General features: G+C 45.2%; 1 protein-coding gene across 1 annotated transcript in view; it reads left to right on the top strand.

Moving 5' to 3' along the window:
* Positions 1-6,971: 6,971 nt before the first annotated feature.
* Positions 6,972-23,254, top strand: part of CCDC68 (coiled-coil domain containing 68) — an 85,957-nt gene continuing 69,674 nt past the window's right edge. Inside the window, exon 1 of the mRNA XM_040337295.1 lies at positions 6,972-7,253. The gene's annotated coding sequence lies outside the window, so the exon portion shown is untranslated. The remainder of the gene's footprint in view (positions 7,254-23,254) is intronic.

Genomic DNA, 23,254 nt, shown 5'->3' with positions numbered 1-23,254 from the left:
ACAACGTTTTTTTTCGACGCAATTCCTCTCAAGCCTGCCATGCATCCACACGATCGTGATAAAAAATGCTCGAGCAAAGCACGGTGACGTACAACACGAACTACGGCACTATAAAGGGGAAGTTCCATTCGATTGGCGCCTACCCTTTGGGCTGATTATGCAAATTTCCCTTTTCATAACTTGGTTCTGAGCATGCATGTTTTTTTCCCCGTCGTTAATGCCTACACTCGACCGTTTTTCAGGACGTGAAAAACGACGAGAAAAAATAGGTTCTAAATTTTTAATGGTCATTTTTCTCATCGAGAAAAATGCTCTGGAGCCTACACACGATCGTTTTTCACGACCAATTAAAAAAATTGCATTTTTCTCATCATGAAAAACGGTCGTGTGTACGCGACATTAGAAATTTTGTACAACCAGGAAGAAATATGGGGACATGAACTCAACACACTACAATCATTGTTTGGCTCTAATTAGATTCCTTTTGTTTATATAATCAACATCAGCCCTGCCCCGAAATCTGAGACTGCCGTAACATCTAAGCAGCCTGTAGCAGTGCGTTGCAGTCACCTACTGCAGTGAACCCGCAGCAATCCTAGGATTGTTATACAGATTAGTCCTATTCATATGTCTGAGCAGCAGCACTGTGTATTGTGGAAAACACAGCCTTCCTGAACTTAAATCCGGGCACACACTATGGGTTCCCCTTGGAGCCGCTGTACTAATCATGCAAAGTTAGTTCAGCGATCTCCCCACTGAGCTGTTTCGCTCAGATGGACAGCCCCCACACTCTGATTAGCGCTCTCTGCCATTGGTTGAGAGCGCTGATCGGGGGTCAGTCTGATGCTGGTTTTCCAGCAAGCACGTCCGACATACAGACGAGCAGAATGTCAGACAGGCTTTTTTTTTAAACAGTGTTCTGTTGGATTCTCCAACTTGTCAGAAACTCCAACCGCTTAACTTCCGGTTTCTTGAAACTATCAGTAATTGGAGTTTCTGACTAATTCCTGTTTGGACTCAACACTGGCAAATAATACAGTCCGGTGCACGATATTATGAGCGGAGATTGTTACTCCGCACCGATACAAGTGTAGCGCCGGGTTACTTACAAGTACCGGTGCTGTTGAAATTTAGAGTATAATCACTTCCCGACCGCCGCATGTATATGTACGTTAACAGAATGGCACGTACAGGCAAATGGGCGTACAGGTACGTTCTTGCCTTCTAGCGGGTGGGGGGTCCAATCGAGACCCCCCCCCCCCCCGAAACATGCGGCAGTCGGATTCCCGCGGGGGGCGATCCGGGACGACGGCGCGGCTATTCGTTTATAGCCGCTCCGTCGCGATCGCTCTCCGGAGCTGAAGAACGGGGCGCGGCTTTTTTATATTGTTTTATTCTTCTGTTATCGCACGTTAGCCGCTGCCTAAAGACTGTGTTGTGGCAGCGCGTTTTTTTTGTTTTATATTTTTATACGTATGTAAACATGGCTTCCCCGTGCTTCACTATGGCGCTGCATCGATCAAGTGATCCCTTATATAGGGAAACTCGATCGATGACGTCAGTCCTACAGCCACACCCCCTTACAGTTGTAAACACACACTAAGTGAACACTAACTCCTACAGAGCCCCCTGTGGTTAACTCCCAAACTGCAACTGTCATTTTCACAATAAACAATGCAATTTAAATGCATTTTTTGCTGTGAAAATGACAATGGTCCCAAAAATGTGTCAAAATTGTCCGAAGTGTCCGCCATAATGTCGCAGTCACGAAAAAAATCGCTGATCACCGCCATTAGTAGTAAAAATATTTTTTTTTATAAAAATGCAATAAAACTATCCCCTATTTTGTAAACGCTATAAATTTTGCGCAAACCAATCGATAAACGCCTATTGCGATTTTTTTTACCAAAAATAGGTAGAAGAATACGTATCGGCCTAAACTGAGGGAAAAAAAAAATTTATATTTGTTTTTGGGGGATATTTATTATAGCAAAAAGTAAAAAATATTGAATTTTTTTCAAAATTGTCGCTCTATTTTTGTTTATAGCGCAAAAAATAAAAACCGCAGAGGTGATCAAATACCACCAAAAGAAAGCTCTATTTGTGGGGAAAAAAGGACGCCAATTTTGTTTGGGAGCCACGTCGCATGACGGCGCAATTGTCTGTTAAAGCGACGCAGTGCCGAATCGCAAAACCTGGCCTGGGCATTTAGCTGCCTAAAGGTCCGGGGCTTAAGTGGTTAATCAGAGTGTAAGTGACTCTGATTCCAATTGCAATCATTTGATTAGGGTCTCTGTTCCAGCTTGGCTGCGCTGTGGACTCATTCTGTTGCGCTGGGGTGTTTTCTCACCCCGGTGCGGTAGGTGGCAGCAGTGGAGTTGAGGTTTGGGTGTTCTCTCCCAGCGGCCAATCAGGAAGCTTGGGCCTCGCTGGGCATGCTGGGAGAGGGTATTTATGGAACAGACGCCATTTTAGGGGGGGTTGTCATCTTCCGGTGTGGCACCCACCTTCAGGGTGGCCACATCACGGCGCTCCAGTGTTATGGCCTACCTGGCCGGAGTGTACGCGCTATGCAGTGTTCCTGGTTTCGCGCCTAAATTGGTCCGGAGCATTTGAGCAGGACGGGGACCCAGTGGTCGACTGGGTTCCCACTTTTGAAGATCCCAAGCGAGTGTAGCTGTTCGGTGGGGAGTCCATCTGAGGAGCGCCAATGAGAGGCTGGCGGTCCAATAGGATTCTGACGAACCACCGGGGATCGAGGTGACCGGACACTGAAGGATTGAAGATTCAGGCATAACTTTACCTAGGAGGGTTACCTCCGTATCGGCAATCAGAGAGGGCCTGTGGCAGAGGCGTCCCTGACATTCATCCGGGAGGGTCTGTGGCAGAGACTTCATCCTGAAGAGGTTCGAGCGATACTTCGGCTGCTAGGTCAGTGAGAGAGGCCTGTCCGGGTACGCTAAGCCCACTCAAATAGGAGTGGTAAGAAAAGTGTTACGCATAGGAGCAGGACTGTCCAAATACTACGCCTGAATCTGCTGTTCTCCTTTTTCCATCTCTATCCCTTTCATCATAGGAAGAGAGTCGCTGATTGCCGCCATTACTAGTAAAAAAAACGAGTGTCCCCGGATTTCATTTAACCACTTGGCGCCCAGAGTACGTCATATGACATCCTGGGCGTTGTGGGGGTATTTCTGAATGATGGGTGCAGCTATAGGCATCATTCAGATGTTGACGTTTTCAGCCAGCGATTACCTTCTTATTGACCCCAAATCTCACTGTAAAAAGGTCCTGTCATGCCATATTCCTATTACAAGGGATGTTTACATTTCTTGTAATAGGAATGAAAGTGATCAAATTTTTTATTTTTATTTTATCCACTACCCGACTTTATACGGCCGCAGGGTGGTTCTAAATCTCTAACTGGCCGTGTTTTTACGGCCTGTGCGCGCAGTCAGCGGCGCGGGCACGCGCGCGTCCGGCGGCGGCGCGCGTGCTCGCCGCATCGCTGAGATGCCGATGCGAGTGCCTGGCGGCCGTGATGTCCGCCAGGCACTCGCGATCGGCGGCTACAGGGACAAGACGTGGAGCTCTGTGTGTAAACACAGAGCTCCACGTCCTGTCAGGGGAGAGAGGAGACCGATCTGTGTCCCTTGTACATAGGGACACAGATCGGTCACCTCCCCCAGTCACCCCCCTCCCCCCACAGTTAGAACACAATTCAGGGTACACATTTAACCCCTTCCTCACCCCCTAGTGTTAACCCCTTCCCTGCCAGTCACATTTATACAGTAATTAGTGCATATTTATAGCACTGATCGCTGTATAAATGTGAATGGCGCCAAAAATGTGTCAAAAGTGTCCGATGTGTCCGCCATAATGTCACAGTCACGAAAAAAATGCTGATCGCCGCCATTAGTAGTAAAAAAAAATTAAAAAAAATAATAATAATTCTGTCCCCTATTTTGTAAGCGCAATAACTTTTGCGCTTCTTGCGTTTTTTTTTATTTTATTTTTTTTACTAAAAATATGTAGAAGAATACGTATCGCCTAGACTGAGAAAAATAATGTTTTTTTAAAAAAATTGGGCTATTTATTACAGCAACAAGTAAAAAATATTGTTTTTTTTTCAAAATTGTCGCTCTATTTTTGTTTATAGCGCAAAAAATAAAAACCGCAGAGGCGATCAAATACCACCAAAAGAAAGCTCTATTTGTGGGGAAAAAAGGACGTCAATTTTGTTTGGGAGCCACGTCGCACGACCGCGCAATTGTCAGTTAAAGTGACGCAGTGCCGAAAGCTGAAATTTCACCTGGTCAGGAAGGGGTATATGTGCCCAGTAAGGAAGTAGTTAAAGTGTCAAAATAAAAAATAAAAAAGTAAAATTAACAATAACTTTTTTTTTTTTTTAAAGTGCCCCTGTCACCGTGTGCTCGCCCGCAGAAGCGACCGCATACGTAAGTCCCACCCACATACGAAAATGGTGTTAAAACCACACATGTGAGGTGTTACCACAAACGTTAGAGCGAGAGCAATGACTTTACTGTTTTTTTTGTTTTTTTTAAAGCACGAAACAGTTTTTTTCCTCAAAAAGCACATTTGAAAAATTGCTGCGCAAATACCGTGTGAGATAAAAAGTTAAAATGACCTCCATTGTATTCGCTACGGTCTTTTACATGTAGGAGCGAAGTGTCAGAATTGGCCTGGGCTTCAAGTAGTTAAAAAATCTGGTCACCTTACAGTAAGGGGAATCAACAAAGAGTGATTAGGGTGTACCCAGGCACACCTGGCACACCCTCTGCACATGCCTATGGATTCGGGACACGTGCCCTGGGTCCCAAGCTCTAGGGACCCCATGGCTACTGCCTAGTTCCTGGAGATGTTTTTTGGGGGACCTCCTTGCAGTGGCGGTGCGTCCATAGAGGGCGCAGGAGCGCCGCCCCCTCTCTCTCTCCTGCACCGCCACTGATCAACAATACATAGATTCATGCATTGCCTGAATCCATGTATTGTTGCTGCCGCCCACTATTCAGATGGCCGGCCCCCTGGTGAGCGCCGGCCATCTGAATAACGGCAGCTGGTTGGCTTTGGAAGTGTCTGTCAGGCTGTAATCGGCTGCCAAATAGTTAACCAGGGACGCACGGGGGGTGCGTTCCCTGGCTAACACTGACAGGCGTCTCAGCCAATCAGGTTCACCGGTCCTGGTTACCGGTAACCTGATTGGCTAAAGCACCATCGAGGGCTGGAGAAGACATCGACGGACGGTGGAAGGAGTATGGCTGACCCCAGAAAGGTAAGTGCCGGGCGGGGGGCCATCTGGCAGGATTTTTTCAGGGCACAGTGGTGACAATTGATGGGCACAGTGGCGACAATTGATGGGCACAGTGGCTACAATTGATGGGCACAGTGTCGACAACTGATGGCACAGTGGCGACAATTGATGGCACAGTGGAAACAATTGATGGCACAGTGGCTGCGTTTGATGGCATGGCACAGTGGCTGCGTTTGGTATGGCACAGTGATGACAATTGATGGGCACAGTGCCGACAATTGATGGCACAGTGGTGACAATTGATGGCAAAGTGACGACAATTGATGGCACAGTGGCTGCATTTGATGGGCACAGTGGCTGCATTTGATGGACACAGTGGCTGCATTTGATGGACACAGTGGCCGGATTCAGAAAGAAGTTACGCTGGCATATCTATTGATACGCCGCATAACTTCTAGGATGTATCTTTTTTCTGTATTCAGAGAACAAGATACGCCGGAATTTTGCTAAGATCCGACTTGCGTAAGTCTCTTACGCCGTCGTATCTTAGTTGCATATTTACACTGGCCGCTAGGTGGCGCTTCCGCCGATTTACGCGAGGAATATGCAAATTAGGTAGATACGCCGATTCAGAAACGTACGTCCGCCCGGCGCATTTTTTTACATCGTTTACGTTAGGCTTTTTCCGGCCTAAAGTTACCCCTGGGTCTATGAGGCGTACGCAATGTTAAGTATGGACGTCGGGCCAGCGTTGAATTTTCCGTCGATTACGTCGTTTGCGTAAGTCGTTCGCGAATAGGGCTGTACGTAAGTTACGTTCAAGTCTAAAGCATTGACAGTTTGCGGCGTAATTTGGAGCATGCGCACTTGGAAATGTTCACGGACGGCGCATGCGCCGTTTAGTAAAAAACGTCAAATACGTGGGGTCACAATTAATTTAAATAAAACACGCCCACATCATAAACATTTGAATTAGGCAGGCTTACGCCGGACAACATACGCTACGCCGCAACTTAGGGCGCAAGTTCTTTATGAATACGGAACTTGCGCCCTAAGTTACGGCGGCGTAACGTATCTGAGATACGTTACGCCCCGCCGATAGATACACCATTGTATCTGAATCCAGGCCAGTGGCTGCGTTTGATGGGCACAGTGGTTGCATTTGATGGACACAGTGGCTGCGTTTGATGGGCACAGTGAGGCTGCAATTGTTTTTTTTGTTTTGTTTTTCGTTTGTTTGTTTTCGTTTGTTTGCGCCCCCCCCCCCCTCCCAAAAGAAAATTTGAGCACCAGCCGCCACTGCCCCCTTGTATCTGTGCCCAAATAAGGAAGGTCACTAGTAAGCTGGTGAATTGGGCATCACGCACAATGTATCTGATTGTAGATTTACATATTACTCCAGCATTTGTGTTTTTGTTTTATGTCACCAGTACCAATATACAATACATATCATCACATCCATTGATATTATAATAGTGTAATTCATTCTAATTACTTTGGGCCAGTTTATATATCTATTTTTTAGTGTGCAGAATATGATTGCAGAATTCTGAAACAGCGGTTGTGTTTTGAATGTGTGTGTGGCAGGCAAGGATTGAATTCTACGAACGTTGATCTGTTTCCTCCCCCTAGTCCTGGAAGGTTGGGAGGTATGTATGAGGTTATTGGGTTACACCATAGGCTCACCTGTGGCCACACCTGCAGGGGAAGGGTAGGAGCTGTCTATGGAAATCAGTGTAATGTATTTTATCAGTGACAAGAGGCTGATGTCACCCACACTGCAGGGAAGGTCCTCTATACACAACTAAACCTGACCGATACCGGGGAGAGAGAGGAGGAAGGAAGGACTGCTGAACTTTGCCCAGGGCCGCCTGGCTGTGCTGGGAGGGGTTGTCTCACCTGAGCTCTGCATTACCTGGATGAAAGATGTGAAGAGATCTGGAGAGGAGGTGATGCATTGTCCTACTGCGGAGCCCAACAGGTAGGCAGCTAATAAGTTATTTGTATGTGCGAAGCAGGCAAGCGGTGGCTCTACAACTGTAGGGGGAACTACAAGTCCCAGGATGCCAAAAGCTTGCTGAAAGGGGAGGTTATACAAAAGCAGCTTCTTATTTTAAAGGGGTGTTCCAGCCAAGCTGGCTTTTAATAAACAGACACTTACCTGCTCCAGCGACGCGCTGGCCGGGGCTCCGCTCCTCTCCCCCCCCCCTCCCCGGCCGGCGTCTTCATTGTCACTGTGGGCACCCGGCCGTGAAAGCTTTTCGGCTTCACGGCCGGGCACCCACTGCGCATGCGCGAGCGGCGCGGCCCGGCGCTGCGCTGTTTGATTGGACAGGCGATCGCCTAGGACCTGTCACGTGTCCTAAGCGATCGCCTACAGGGAGGGGCTGCCAAAAGGCGATTAAGCTTAATCGCCTTTGCAGCCCCTCGGAGGAAGTGGGACAGGAAGTCCCCTTCTCCTGAAGCCCCCACTCCCCCCCCAAAAAAAATTACATGCCAAATGTGGCATGTAAGAGGGTGAGGAGTGGGATAAGCGGAAGTTCCATTTTTGGGTGGAACTCCGCTTTAAGTACTGTATTTATTGGCGTATAACACTCACTTTTTTACCCTGAAAATAGAGGGTAAACTGTGCCTGCGTGTTATATGCAGGGGGCTGTGGAAGTTTTTTTCCTGAAACTTCCCTATTAAAGTTGGGGTACGTGTTATACGCCGATAAATATGGTAGCTACCATCAGAAGTTTAAATGGGACCTGTCACAAAGCCTGAAGCCCTGTACACACGATCAGATATCTGATGGATTCACATTTGAATTAGGCAGGCTTACGCCGGACAACATACGCTACGCCGCAACCTAGGGCAATAATGTAATGCTTGTAATAAGCGTATATTGACTGGTTTGTGCAAAGGTTATTGCGTCTACAAAATAGTGGATAGAATTATGGCATTTTTATTATTATGAATTTTTTTACTAGTAATGGTGGCGATCTGCATTTTTTTTTTTTTATTATTATTATTATTTATTTTATTGGGACTGCGACATTATAGCAGACATCTATTTGGTGACCATTCACATTTATACAGTGATCAGTGCTATAAAAATTCACTGGATACTGTATAAATGTGACTGGCAGTGAAAAGGGGTTAACCACTAGGGGGCTAGGAAGGGGTTAAGTGTGTCCTAGGGAGTAATTCTAACTGTTTGGGGGCGTGGCTATAAGTGACATGTCAATGATCGCTGCTCCCGATGACAGGGTAGAGACGATCAGTGACACTTTTTTTTTTTTTTTGTAATGCAGACATGTGCATGGCTTTATTTAAAACAGACACTTTTGACACATTTTTGGGACCATTGACAATTTTAAAGCAATTAGTGCTATAAAAATGCACTGATTACTGTGTAAATGTCACTGGCAGGGAAGGGGTTAACACTAGGGGGCGATCAAGGGGATTAACTGTGTTCCCTCAGTGTGTTCTAACTGTGGGGGGATGGGAATTACTAAGGGAAATGACAGATCACTGTTCATACATTGTAAGAACAGACGATCAGTCATTTCTCCCCTGAGAGAACCGGGATCTGTGTGTGTCACGAGCGATAGCGGGTGCCTCCGGCGGTGCGTGTGTGGCCCTAGTGGCCACAGGGCGAAGTGACCTAACAAAACGTAGTTTCGCCCAGCCAAGCCATGCTGGCGCAGTAAAACTGCGGCTGCTGGTCGGCAAGTGGTTAAGGAAACGCCAATTTCTAGCACTGTCTCAAATCACAGATATATATGTGAGATATTTATTTACGCTTTTCTTACAGACTGACACAATTCCATTAACTGGATCCAGATAAACCCACATATGGTTAGAAAAAAGTTTTCAATGCAATATGGGCATGGGCAGGGGGTGTGCCGGTGGGCCTGGGCGCACCCTAATCAACCAATACGGCGCAGATTCCCCCTGCTGTTATTTCACCAAAGCCCCCCAACGGGGCTCCTAAATTATAATGTTTTTTTAAATAATAAAATAATACAAAAAAAAAAACGACTGACACTGCCTTACTGACAGGTCCACTGCTTTACTGACACCATCAACTGCCCTACTAACACCGTCCATGTTTTAATACATTTGGGGTGCACACCGTAATATAATAAGCTGTGCTCATCTATGGAATGCATTCTAAACCTTCCTACCTGCTCCTTGTATTTTTCACCAGCATAAGATTCTGTGTGTGTTGAACAGTTTTTTTCCCCACCAGATTAGCTATGTTACTATGTAAAGATGTGCATCGATCATGTAGTTCAGTGGTCTCCAAACTGTGGCCTGGGGGCCTTTTTCTTTCTTTTTATCTGGCCCTTGGGGCACTATTCCATCCACTTACCCCAATGAAGTGGCACTATTCCTCCCACTGACACCAACAATAGTGCACTATTCCTCCCACTGACACCAACAATAGTGCACTATTCCTCCCACTGACACCAACAATAGTGCACTATTCCTCCCACTGACGCCAATGATGGGGCACTATTCCTCCCACTGACACCAACAATAGTGCACTATTTCTCCCACTGACGCCAATGATGGGGCACTATTCCTCCCAATGACACCAACAATGGGGCATTATTCCTCGCACAGACTACAAAGACAGTGCACTATTCCTCCCACTGACGGGACACTATTCCTCCCACTGACAGTCATTGGTTACTACTCTTGATTCCTTTTATTCTATTGTACTGTTTTTACGTTGAAACTCAATAAATGAGGCCTTGTTTGCTCCCACTTATGCCATGGCATTTTCTACCATTAACTACAGTCCGCCCCCCCCCCCCCCCCCAAAGTCTGAAGGACAGTAAACTGGCCCTTTGTTTAGACACCTTGGAGACCCCTGATGTAGTTCCATGGTGTAATGTGTTGTCCTGTAACATTAGCCTACTGTAGAGTAAGTTTCTGTTTGTGTTCAAACATTAGGAATACGGCATGAAACTGTACACGTTATTGCATCTGTAGTCTAAGAACTGACACTTCCTGTGAGAAGCCATTGCTGGCTTTTCCTTCCAAAAATACTTCAATACTTTGAGTCACAGACCCGGAACAAGCATGCAGGTAAGGACTCTTGACTTTATCGGTCTGCATCCCTGATTTTGGTCAGTGACTTACTGTAGACTAGGGATGAGCCGAACACCCCCCCCCCCGTTCAGTTTGCACCAGAACCGTCGAACGTTCGCGCAAACTTTTAGAACCCCATTGAAGTCTATGGGACTCGAACGTCCGAATTTAAAAGTGCTCATTTTAAAAGCTAATATGCAAGTTATTGTCGTAAAACGGGTTTGAGAACCAGGGTCTTGCCCCAGGGAACATGTATCAATGGAAAATGGTCGTTTTTTCTGGAGCAGTGATTTTAATGATGCTTAAAGTGAATTTTTTTTTTTTAATTCCTTTAAATATTGTACTTGCTGGGTGTTACTATAAGAAAAAAGTCATTTAAAACTGCTTGCGGCTTCAATGTAATGTCTGGTCCTTGCAATATGGATGAAAATCATTGAGAAAAATAGCATGGGTTTCCCCGCCCCCCTCCCCCCCCAGGTCATTACCAGCCCCTTTGGCCCTATATACTTTGAACAGCAGTATACAGGCGGTGCAAACAAGACAGGGACTGTAGGTTTGTTGTTAAGTAGAATCTGTTTGTAATTTTGAACTGGTTCTTTTTTAAAGTGTAGCTCCAGCCAAAAAATCTATTTTTTAAGCTTTTTGGAGCAGTGAGTGCGCAGTGAGGTAGGGTAGTACTGTAGTGATGTTGTACAAAACAGCCATGCTGCTACCACTGCTGTGGTTTTTGATGCCCCTCGGCCTACTGACTGTGTTTTAAAGGTTCAACTTCACATCTATGCGATGCATCAGAGTATGTGCCTTGCTGAAGAACAGCCTATTAATTTGAGAATTAACTGCCTGCCACCCCTCAATAGCACCAAAGTGCATGGGCCTTTTTTTAATTTTATTTTTTAATGCCGCTGCACCAAAATGCATGTATATGTGTGTAAATAAAAAAAATCACAAAAACGCATGCTAACAAAAGCACCATGCATTTTTTTTGAGAATCGTGAGAGAATCATGATCTTCGTTCTAAGATTCTTCGTGATCCAAATTTTTCCCAGAATCGTGCAGCTCTACTGCCTTTAGGAATTAATATGAGAAAAAAGAGCATATCTATTGACGTAGCTTTAGGTGCACACTGTACAGAGGACACAGACAGAACACCACGTGGAAATACTGCAGCTAGCACAATCACATGCCTGCCAGTATATTAGGAAGAGCGGATCTATCTAAACTCAATACAGTGTATTAATATTAATACAACATATATATCCTCTACACCAGGGGTGTCCAAACTTTTTTTCAAAGAGGGCCAGATTTCATGAAGTGAACATGCGTGAGGGCCGACCATTTTGCCTGACTTTTTTTGAACCATTAAAAAGCAAATAAAATATTTTATGTTTATCTCTCTCAAAAGGAAAGGAACCGCGTTCCGGTTTGATGTCGCCCTCCAAGTATATCCATCTGTGGCCCCCAAAGCTCGAGCGTGTTATTTTTTTTTTTGCTGTTAATATGTCTATCTTGTTTGGCCTGACAAATCCCTGAGCGCTGTGCTCAATCTTAGGATGAGCCGGGGCGTGTTTACAAGTCTAGCAAGGAAGCTGACAGCGCGCAGTGCCACCACCAATCACAGGCACTGTGATATTTCCCCGATCTCTGCAGAGATCAGAAATAGTGACAGTGCCTGTATTTGGCTCTTCGCGCTGTCAGCTTCATAGCGGCTCTGGGACATCGACTTCTCAACACGCCCAGCCACCGGCCCCGGCTCATACTAACAATGAGCTTGGCGCTCTGGATTTGTCAGGCTAAAGAAGAGCATCACAACGAGAGCCTGGGAAAGTCCTGTTCGGGGTTTATACCTCTCCCAGGCTCCTCTATTACACGTTCAGAGTTTCTCTGATCTAGTTCAGGTGTTGTTTCTCTCTCCCAGGTCAATTTAAGCTCACCTGAGCAGACAGCCTTTGCTCTGCCTGGGAAGCACAGATAGTGTTGGTCTGTGAGAGCAAGGAGGTTGGTAAAAACTGTTAAGCAGTTGATGTGGAAGCTGACAAGCTGTAGGCTTGCTCAGCCAGGTAATGAGGGCCTGTATGTATTGTATAGTTAGAGCCAAGACGTGGCTAGGTTTTTGTTTAATTATTTTTGTTTGTTTTTCTGCACACTGTACAGCACCTGTAAATAGACTTTGTATATAACACATCAATAAAACACTCCACTGTTTGTCACTTATCCTATAGACTTGGTATCTGTGCCTGCTCATCCCAGGGAGCTTTTGTCCCTGCTACCTATTCCCCAGGTATATATATATATATATATATATATATATATATATATATATATATATATATATATATATATATATATATATATATATATATATATATATATATATATATATATATATATATATATATATATATATATATAAAAAATTAGGGCTGTGCAAATTAACTTTTAATTCATCTTTAATTTTTTTGATCGATCAAAATTGTTTTGATTGGTACTCACCTCTCTGCCGGCTTCTGGGCCTTCAGGGAGTTCCTTTGGAGATCCAGTAACGTCACGGACGCCGGCGGGGCTTGCCGTGTCCATCTGAAGGGCTCCTTTGCTGTGCCTTCATATCTGCATGCCGGCAGGACCTTCCTATCTGCCCACACTTCCCTCTATCACTTCCCTCTATTAACCTGGGATTCTACAACCATCCACTGGGAGTTGTGATAGTTCCCTTCATGGGACATCTACATGCCGACAGACTGATGTTAACCTCTCCTCATCTGGATTCAGCAGTGGTATCGTTGTACACATTTTTATACCAGTATCATACTTAGCTACATGTTTTTATGACTGCTTTTGGTACAGTTTGGTATTACTTGCACCATTTTTACAGTTTATGTAGCTACATCGATTTTATCTCCAGTGCAATATTTATTTGGTTACCTACTTGAAGACTATAAAAGTTTTAATGCTATTCCCTTCGAGCGCTGCCTTTGTGTGTTTTTTGTATCCTGCTATCCATTTTTCCTGTGGTTGGTAGCTGCACTGGGAATCGGCCTGCAAGGAGATCAGCTAAAAGTAGTTGGATCTGTATGTGCGTTATAATTGAAATTAGTTGATTAATTGATTAAAAAAAAAAAAAAAAACGATTAATAGAACAGAAAAATTTTGATCAGTAACAGCCCTAAAATAAATATATATATATATATATATATAGTGTGTGTGTGTGTGTATGCAAATTCCAGTGGGGGTCACATCAAACAGGAACGTGGGCCGCAAATGGCTCGCGGGCCAGACTTTGGACATGTCTACTCTACACACTGTAACTCCAAAAAAAAATTCCCCCTCTTTCCCCTCTCTCCCCTCCTTACTGACGCCAGGGGGTCAAAACAGCCAGGCAAATCCATGGTTACCAAGACTTGCTGAAAGGCTGTAAATCTATTCTCTCCAAATTCTACATTCAAAAAAATGCTTTAAAACACATCACTGCACAACGGAAATGCACATTGATGCATGACAATGCACTTGCCTAATGCACCTCTATGCATGCACATAGAAATAAATGGCGACTGATCGGCCCTGGATGCAGACTGTTCTTGAGCGATTATGTGCAAGTGGCTACAAATATCTGCAGAAACTGTCAGCCTCCCATTGCTTACAATGGAGCCGCTAATCACAAACGGCTCCATTTGCAAGTGTAAATGGGACCTTATACTGGTTTTATTTTTGTTCCCAGTTTTGTCAGAAAAAAGGGTAACTTCTTATCATTTAGCATTTGAAAATCACACATGGAGCCGAGCCCAATGGGATCTCCTGTTTGTTTTTTATGTGTCATAGGTAAGCCACACACAGGCAGATCTGTCACTGGGAACAACAAACACTGGAGATTTGTTCATGCCCCATTGGGCAGCCACATCCCCAGAACCTGAGGTTACTTTTTGTCTTTACTTACCCAACGTACAGTATAGGGCACGTGCAGTGTAAGTATTGTTCTCATTAAGGCCCCTTTCAGACGTCCGCTCCGCTCGTCCGTGTATTACAAGTCCATTAACGGACTTGTAATACATCCCTATGGGATCACGTCCGTTAGCGGATGGAGCATCCGCTAGCGTCCGCGTCCGTCGGGATCCGGTTTTCGGACGGAAGAAAACCCTATTTTTCTTTCTTCCGTCCGGCGGAGCGGAACTGATGCAGACAGACAGACGGTCCGTCTGCATCCGGTTCCCCATAGGGCAGAGCGGAGCTGAGACAGGGCGGTCCCTGCACTGTGTGCGGGACCGCCCTATCCGCCGACAGCTCAGCGGGGATCCCCGCTGAGCCGACGGAGACACAAGGAGCGGACCCAGAAACGGTCCGCTCCGTGTGAAAGAGCCCTAAGAGGAAAGGGAATGATCGCTCAAAAACCAGCTAGGTTTTCAGACTATGTTGTTTTGAGTATGTACCTTTTTATTATTTAAAGCTCTATTATTATTTTTTAATAATAATTTATTATTTTATTTAAAGCACAAGGCTAAATAATAAAGTATGCTAATATAAAAAAATAATATTTACAGCATAACACTAAATAATAAAGTATGCTAATATAAAAAATAATATTTACAGCATAACACATAAAGGATGATGATAATTATTATCCTTTTATTTAGCACTGTGCTGTACAAATTTTTATTATTAATATAATCCTTTCAAGGCATTTTTAGGCACTTCAGGACTATGATCATTTACTGTCCCCAGCACCATGGCTATGACCCCTTGGCGCTTCCAGTACCATGATTACAATCACTTTTCGCCCCCAGCACCCTTATGCCCTGTACACCCGATCGGTCCATCCGATGGAAACGGACTGAAGGATTTTTTCATCAGTTATCAGATGAAGCTGACTGATGATCAGTCGTGCCTACACACCATCGGTTAAAAAAACATTTGTATCAGAACGCAGTCACGTAAACCACGTAAGACGGCACTATAAAGGGGAAGTTTAAATCCAATGGCGCCACCCTTGGGGCTGCTTTAGCTGGTTTTGCGTTTTTCTGTCTGTTACAGCGTGATGAATGTGCCATCTCCATAACGAACGCTAGTTTTAACAGAACGAGCGCTCCCGTCCCCTAATTTAGTCTGAGCATGCGTGGATTTTTAACCGATGGACGTGCCTACGATCGTTTTTTTCCTATCGGTTAGTTAACCATCAGATCATTTTCAAACAAGTTCCTAGTTTTTTAACCGATGGATAAAAAACCGATGGGGCCCACACACGATCGGTTAGTCTGATGAAAACGGTCCATCAGACCGTTTTCATCAGACAAACCGATCGTGTGTAGGCGGCATTACTGTGCTCATTTGGCGCCACGATTGTGCTTACTCGGCTCCCCCGGCGCCACGACTGTGCTTACTCGGCTCCCCCGGCGCCACGACTGTGCTTACTCGGCTCCCCCGGCGCCACGACTGTGCTTACTCGGCTCCCCCGGCGCCACGACTGTGCTTACTCGGCTCCCCCGCGCCACGACTGTGCTTACTCGGCTCCCCCGGCGCCACGACTGTGCTTACTCGGCCCCCCCGGCGCCACTACTGTGCTTACTCGGCTCCCACGGCGCCACGACTGTGCTCACTCGGCTCCCCCGGCGCCACGGCTGTGCTCACTCGGCTCCCCCGGCGCCACGGCTGTGCTCACTCGGCTCCCCCGGCGCCACGGCTGTGCTCACTCGGCTCCCCCGGCGCCACGACTGTGCTCACTCGGCTCCCCCGGCGCCACGACTGTGCTCACTCGGCTCCCCCGGCGCCACGACTGTGCTCACTCTGTGCCATTAGCAGGTAAATCTGCCCAATGGGATACAGGTGACAAAAAAGAAATTGACAGGGATTATAACACTCCCTTACTCTATCCAAAATGCCCAATCACAAAACCACTGTAATAGGCTGTCACGGTGGTCAGGGGATCAAAAGGCAGACCTACCGGATCCCTATCATTACTAGAGAGTGGAAGCGGTCTTTGACAGCTTGCTTGCTGCGCTGGGAGTGCACAGTGAGCCCACCACAATGTATGGTAACCCACTTCTGTGCATTGCCAAAATTGAAAGTCCTTTATTTGAACTGGTGCATGACCAGCTCATTCATTTGAATGGGCTACCCTAAAGTGGTTCTAAATTGAAGACCTTTTCACCTTTTTTACATTCCCTGCATTAAGGTAAAATAAAGTCACAGTAGTGGCATAACTCCCAACCGTCCCTGATTTTGAGGGACTGTCCCTGATTGGGAGCAATGTCTCTTTTTGTCCCTCTTTCCTCCTCATTTGTCCCTCATGTTGGTCTAATCTATATAGGTATATATAAATTTATCTTATCTTTCAAAAAGTGTTTCCCAGTGCCCCCCCCCCCCCCCCAAAAATGTCCTTCCTAGCACAAATCCTCTATCCCTTAAAAGTCCCCTCTGAGCACAAATGCTCTCTCCCCCCCTAGCAAAAATCCCCCCACCCCCACATCCATACTAGCACAAGAAATCCCCTCCCACCCTACCATGTTACCTTTTCCAGCGCAAATTCCCCATCTTAGCACAAATCCTCTTCAACACCCCCCCCCCCCCTGATCTCCCCGGGGTGCCCTGCACCGCACATAATATGCCCCACATTGCATATAACAGAACAGTGCCCAGGTAAGCTCCCCATCCTACCCACCCCTTGTGCTGGCCCTGCCCTCACCTCCGTAAAACACCTATCTGAGTGCCAGTGTTAATTTTGTCAACGACAATATTTTTGGCATAGTTTTCATCAACATGCAGTTTTCAATTATTATTATTATTATTATTATTATTATTATTATTATACAAGATTTATATAGCGCCAACAGTTTACGCATCGCTTTACAACATCAGGGGAGACATTATAGTTACAATACAATTCAATACAGGAAGGATCATAGGGCCCCGCTCGTTAGAGCTTACAATCTACAAACTCATCAAAAATAAATAAACATTTTGTTTCAATTCAGGTGACTTAAATACGACTAAAACTAAAATGGCATTTTAGTCAAAAGACTACGACTATAAAACTAAATGGAATTTCGACTTCAACATTAACACTGCAGAGTGCCCTCTTGATTGAGCGCTGTGCCTGTCTACAGTGGCGCTCTCTCCTCTTTTCCTGTAGGAAAGGAGCAGGCACGCACACACACGCATGAGTCCATCATAGTAGCCACTTTGCAATAGGGGTACTCACAAAAGATTAGGAGCAGACACTGCCGGCAGGGGACCCCAAAAGAGGAGGTCAGCAACGGCTCTGTGAAAATCCATTGCATAGAGCAGGTAAGTATAATTTATTTTTTATTGTGAATGAATGAATGACTTGTATAGCGCAACGCATGCAAACTGAATCGCCTCTGGGCGCTTTTTCCAGCCAGTATCTGCTTGGTTGGTGCGGTCATTTTTACCCCGTAGGATCATGACACGCTAGGGACACACAGTCATACACACATATATACATATTTTGTTTTTTTATTTTGTTTGTTTATTTTTTTGTGGTTGAACTGGATGGACTTGTGTCTTTTTTCAACCTGACTAACTATGTAACTATGTAACATATATACTGGGCCAATTTGGATGAGATCCAATTTACCTACCAGCATGTCTTTGGAGTGTGGGAGGAAACCGGAGTACCCGGAGGAAACCCACGCAGACACAGGGAGAACATGCAAACTCCAGGCAGATGGTGTCGTGGTTGGGATTCGAACCAGCGAACCCTGTAGGAAAAAACTTCTGCTTATTTGGTCAGAGAAATAAAACATTGGAAGTGATTTATTAAATCCGTTTGACAAGTGCCAGCTGATTCCACTTGAAATCCAGTGAGCTGATAACTTCCGTTGCTCTCTGCCTGTGCTGCCTGTTATCAGTTACATTCTTTCCTGATGTATCTCTGGACTGCAGAACATCTCCCCCTTATATTATGGAGAGGAGGTGGTGGGGATGTTTTGTAGTCCTGTCCTAGTGCTGCGTCTTCATAGATAATGTACTGCATACCTCCCAACTTTTAAACTTCAGATTTTGGGACACTTGATGGAGGAAGCGACCGACGGAACGTTACGTTTATTTCAGCAAAAGTGGGTGTGGTGCGGAGTGACCCTAGCATAGGTAGTAGGACATCAATGCAGCCTCACTATGTCCATCAAATGCTTCTTCGCTATGCCCGTGAATGCGGCCTCGCTGTGCCCGTGAATGCAGCCTCACTATGTCCATCAAATGCTTCTTCGCTGTGCCCGTGAATGCGGCCTTGCTGTGCCCGTGAATGCAGCCTCACTATGTCCATCAAATGCATCTTCGCTGTGCCCATGAATGCAGCCTCACTGTGTCCATCAAATGCTGCTTTACTGTGCCAATGAATACACACTCATGATTGCCTGGATCACACACACAGCGGGCATCTCCCGATGTGTGACGCACAAGAGAAAGAGGAGAGAGAGAGGGAGGGAGGGGAGCACTGCAGCCACAAATCAAAGCATAATCCATGCTGCTGGAGAAGATACAGGGAGGAGGTGGGTGGAGCTAACCACTAGATGCAGAGGAGGAGGAGGAAGTTAAATCCTCCTCTGGCTCCGCTCTGAATCCTGGGGCCCCGCTCTCCTCCTCGTCACAACATCAATGGTTGCTAAACGCCAGGCGGGCCGTGGCTAGCAGCCAGTTTGGGCAATGGCCGGTCGTGAATAATAGTGGGTCTCGGGCCAGGAGAACGGCACACCAGGTCAGTGGGTGACAGCAGAGATGCGGCGGCATTAGATCTGCCCAGAGGGCAATTCCGGGACACTATATTGTCCCGGAATGAAGGTGCCCGGGACAGACCTCCCAAAGGTGGGACTTTCCCAGGCAATCCAGGACGGTTGGGAGGTATGCGTACTGTGAATGAGTGTTGTCACTCTATCACAGAACGTGTGTTAATGGCAGAATAACCAGATAAAAAAAAAAAAGGGGGGGGGGGGAGAGGCCTAATAAAACAAAACAAATGCAGCCACCTCGTCTACAGACTGATAAGCTGCAATGTATTAAACAGTGTGTTTAAATGCACTTAAACAGATACTGATGAACAATAGGTGCACATGCGCAACGTTTTCGGGCTCATCTACATCTATGTGTTGCAGGAACATGCCCAGTAACTTGCACTTACTGTTTTAAACTTTTATTTTTATTTTATTTCTTCAGTTACTTCCTTCTTTCTATCCCTGGGCAGATTATGTCATACATTCCAGGAGTCTTCAGAAGTGGAGGAGGGGTTTTCTCAACTAAGCACACCCTTCTGCCTTCATGCCTGAGCTGAGGGCAGGTGGATTCCAGGAAGTAAATGCTCCATGAACCATCTGCTCTTACTCAGGATGGTCACAGGCAGAAATGCTTGGGAGGTGTTTTTCAAAGTGATTTCTCAGTAGAATAAAGCATGGAGACTTGGACAGTTGGTAGCGTTTGCTTTGAACATTAAAAATGGATCAAACAGATGTTTTAGTTGTTTGTGCTCAAATGCAGTGTTGTTCCACTTTAAAAAAAAAAATAAAAAATTTTAAAACAAAAGTGTTTTACATTTTTTTTTTTTTAATAGATAAAATAAATAAAAGGAACCCCTGTACACACCCCAATGGAATTGTGCAGAGTAGGGTGTGCATATATACATAAATTGTCCTACACACGTGCGGTATTGCCATAAATGTCAGAGTAATAATTCTAGGGCCATAAATCAGTTATCACTAAACTAATAACCTGCCAAGACTCTTAAGGCGTCGCCAATGTAGATTTTTGTTGGGCATCATAGTTTCTTTGCGATTTTTTTTTTTTTTTTTTTTTTTTTTTTTTTTATATATATATATATATATATATATATATATATATATATATATATATATAATTACTAGTAATGGTGGCGATCAGCGATATTTGCAGGATTGTGGCACACAAATCTGACACTAAGTGACACTAAAAAAAAAGAAAAGCACTGTCACTGTACTAATGACGCTGGCAGGGAAGGGGTTAATATCTGGGGCAATCCAAAGGGTTAAATGTGTTCCCTGGGAGTGCTTGCTAACTGTGGGGAGGGGATGCTTTGACTGGGGGATCACAGGGATCCACGTTCCTGCTTAGCAGAAACACAAGGGGGCAGATCCACAAAGAGAGTACACCGGCGTACTTTCAAAATTCCCACGTTGTATCTTTAGTTTGAATCCTCAAAACAAGATACGACGGCATCTGGGTTCGATCCGACAGGCATACGTCTTCGTACACCTTCGGATCTTAGATGCAATTCTTCTACGTCCGCTGGGTGGCGTTCCCGTCGTATTCCATGTTAAGTATGCAAATTAGCTATTTCCGACGATCCACAAACGTACGAGCGGACGTCGCATTCTTTTACGTAGTTTCCGTTCGCCTTTTTTCGGCGTATAGTTAAAGCTGCTATTTGGTGGCGTACGCAATGTTAAGTATGGCCGTCGTTCCCGCGTCGAATTTGAAAATATTTTATTTTGTTTGCGTAAGCCGTCCGTGAATGGGGCTGGACGTAATTTACGCCCACATCAAAACAATGATGTCCTTGCGACGTCATTTAGCGCAATGCACGGTGGGAAATTTAGGAACGGCGCATGCACAGTTCGTTCGGCGTGGGGGCGCGCTTCATTTAAATGAAACACGCCCCCTACTCGCCGATTTGAATTACGCGCCGTTACACCGCAAGAGATAAGTTACGGCGGCGTAACTTACGGCGCAAATTCTTTCTGGATTCAAAGGTTAAAAAAGTAAGTAACAGAGGCGTAGCGTATCTAACATACGCTGCGCCCATGCAATTGTACGAGGATCTGCCCCAAGATCTCCATCTTCCCCTCTGATAGAACAGCGATTCGCTTTGTTTACATAGGCAGATTGCCAATCTTCCTCTCCTGAGAACGTTTGCGGGGCGCTGACGAACATCGTGTCCGCGGGACCCGATGATTGGCTCCCGCTTTGTCCAATCACAGCAGAAACAGGTCGCTGGCAGCGCACGCCCCAGGCCCAATGCACGTGATCATGAATTCGCACAGGAGGGCCACCCCGCCGCAGTATATCTCCGTGGGGCCACCCAGAAGGGGTTGAAGAGGATGAGGGAAGAACCAGTCAAGGAAAATATAAGCGGATAAAACTTTAGTACAGTCATAGGAAGCTTGGATAACATGCTGCTACGTGTCTTTTGATGTTTCCTTTTTGTATATGACTATTCTGGCAGTGATTGGTTTTCCTGACTGCATAGATGTATTGTTACATCCTAATACTGGAACCAGAAAGAATTTGGCAGATCTCAGCTAAGCACGTCGCCCCATTCTGATGCCAAAGTTGTAAAAGTGTTTTTTTTTATATACATTTTGTCATCTTTAAATCAGTATAGTGGTGGCAGATTTATTTATTTATTTTCTTATTATGCCTTTTTATTACGTTTTATAAAAACAACAAATGCATGATGAGAGCAGTAATCATATCTTTATCACTTCTGCAACTTCCTGAAATTGAGCAATAAAGTCAATTCTGTGTTCTGCATGGTATCAGTCTGTGCCGTGTCCCTGCCGCAGGTGTGGTCGTGTCATCTGTATCTGAGTTTACCTGCAGGTAGGTCTCATGGAGCCAGTTAGTTACACTGAAGATGTGTATAAATGAGGCGTCGGCCTCCACAAAGGAGTAAAGTGAAATCTTTGATGGTGAGAATGTTTTCATGTGATGGTTTGAGTAAGGTGACCAGATTTTTAAAATGAAATCCGGGGACAATTTTTTTTTTTTTTTATTGGCAAATGGTAAACTATTTTATAAGTATATCCTTAAATGATATATCCACTCAGTCCCGTAGTGTGGGTTGTCAGCGCTTGGGGCAAGTCAAGAAATTTGCGCTCTCTAACCCTCTAACCCACAAACTTTTAGCACTCTCTGGGTGCCTTTCACTAGTACAGTAGTACTGACTACTACACTGACCTACCTGATTCCTACACTGACCTACCTGATTCCTACACTGACCTACCTGATTCCTACACTGACCTACGTTACTACTGCACTAATCTACTTGATTCCTACACTGACTCACCTGACCACTACACTAACCTACATAATTCCTACACTGACCTATGTTACTTCTGCACTTATCTACCTGATTCCTACACTGACCTACATTACTACTGCACTAACCTACCTGATTCCTACACTGACCTATGTTACTACTGCACTAACCTACCTGATTCCTACACTGACCCACTTGACCACTACACTAACCTATTGGATTCCTACACTGACCCACCTGACCACTGATTCTTATACCGACCACTACATTGACCTACCTGACCATTACACTGACCTACCTGACCATTACACTGACCTACCTGATTCCTAGTAGTCGGTGCTCTGGCTAATTAAGCTGACAAGTGATCCATTGAAATTACACCAGCAACCAGCAACTCGACAGCTTCTCCTCCATAGAAAATATTTATTGAAGCATTACAGCAGTAACATCATCCAAAAATACTGACGCGTTTTGGCCTTAGGCCTTCATCAAAGCATAACAATAAAAACAAAGCAGCCCTTCTGAGCTATGAAGGGCAAAATTCACTTAATTAAAAAATCAACCCATTAATTGGTTACATGTGGAGATGACCAGACCTGGGCCAAACAAACACACACAAAATGGGGGTTTAAACTGGAAACATGACATGTTAACCATTAAAGTCCCGCTGATACAACAGTGGAAAATATACAATAAAAAAACATTCATTGCTATACTTTAGATCCTTATTTCAAAAACAGGCTAACATCCATCCTATTGTTCATACCCAGCGGCATCCTGGTATTTAACATGTGTATCCACCACGACTCCCATTGGAGCAGGGTGTGATGGGTATTTCCCCCCCCCCCCTTCTTGTAGACCGTTTTGACATGTTCTAAACCAAGGAAAGA

Source organism: Rana temporaria, chromosome 1, assembly GCF_905171775.1.
Source record: "Rana temporaria chromosome 1, aRanTem1.1, whole genome shotgun sequence".
Classification (NCBI taxonomy): Eukaryota; Metazoa; Chordata; class Amphibia; order Anura; family Ranidae; genus Rana; species Rana temporaria.
Note: the sequence above shows the minus strand (reverse complement) of the source record. Positions and strands in the feature narration are given on the sequence as shown.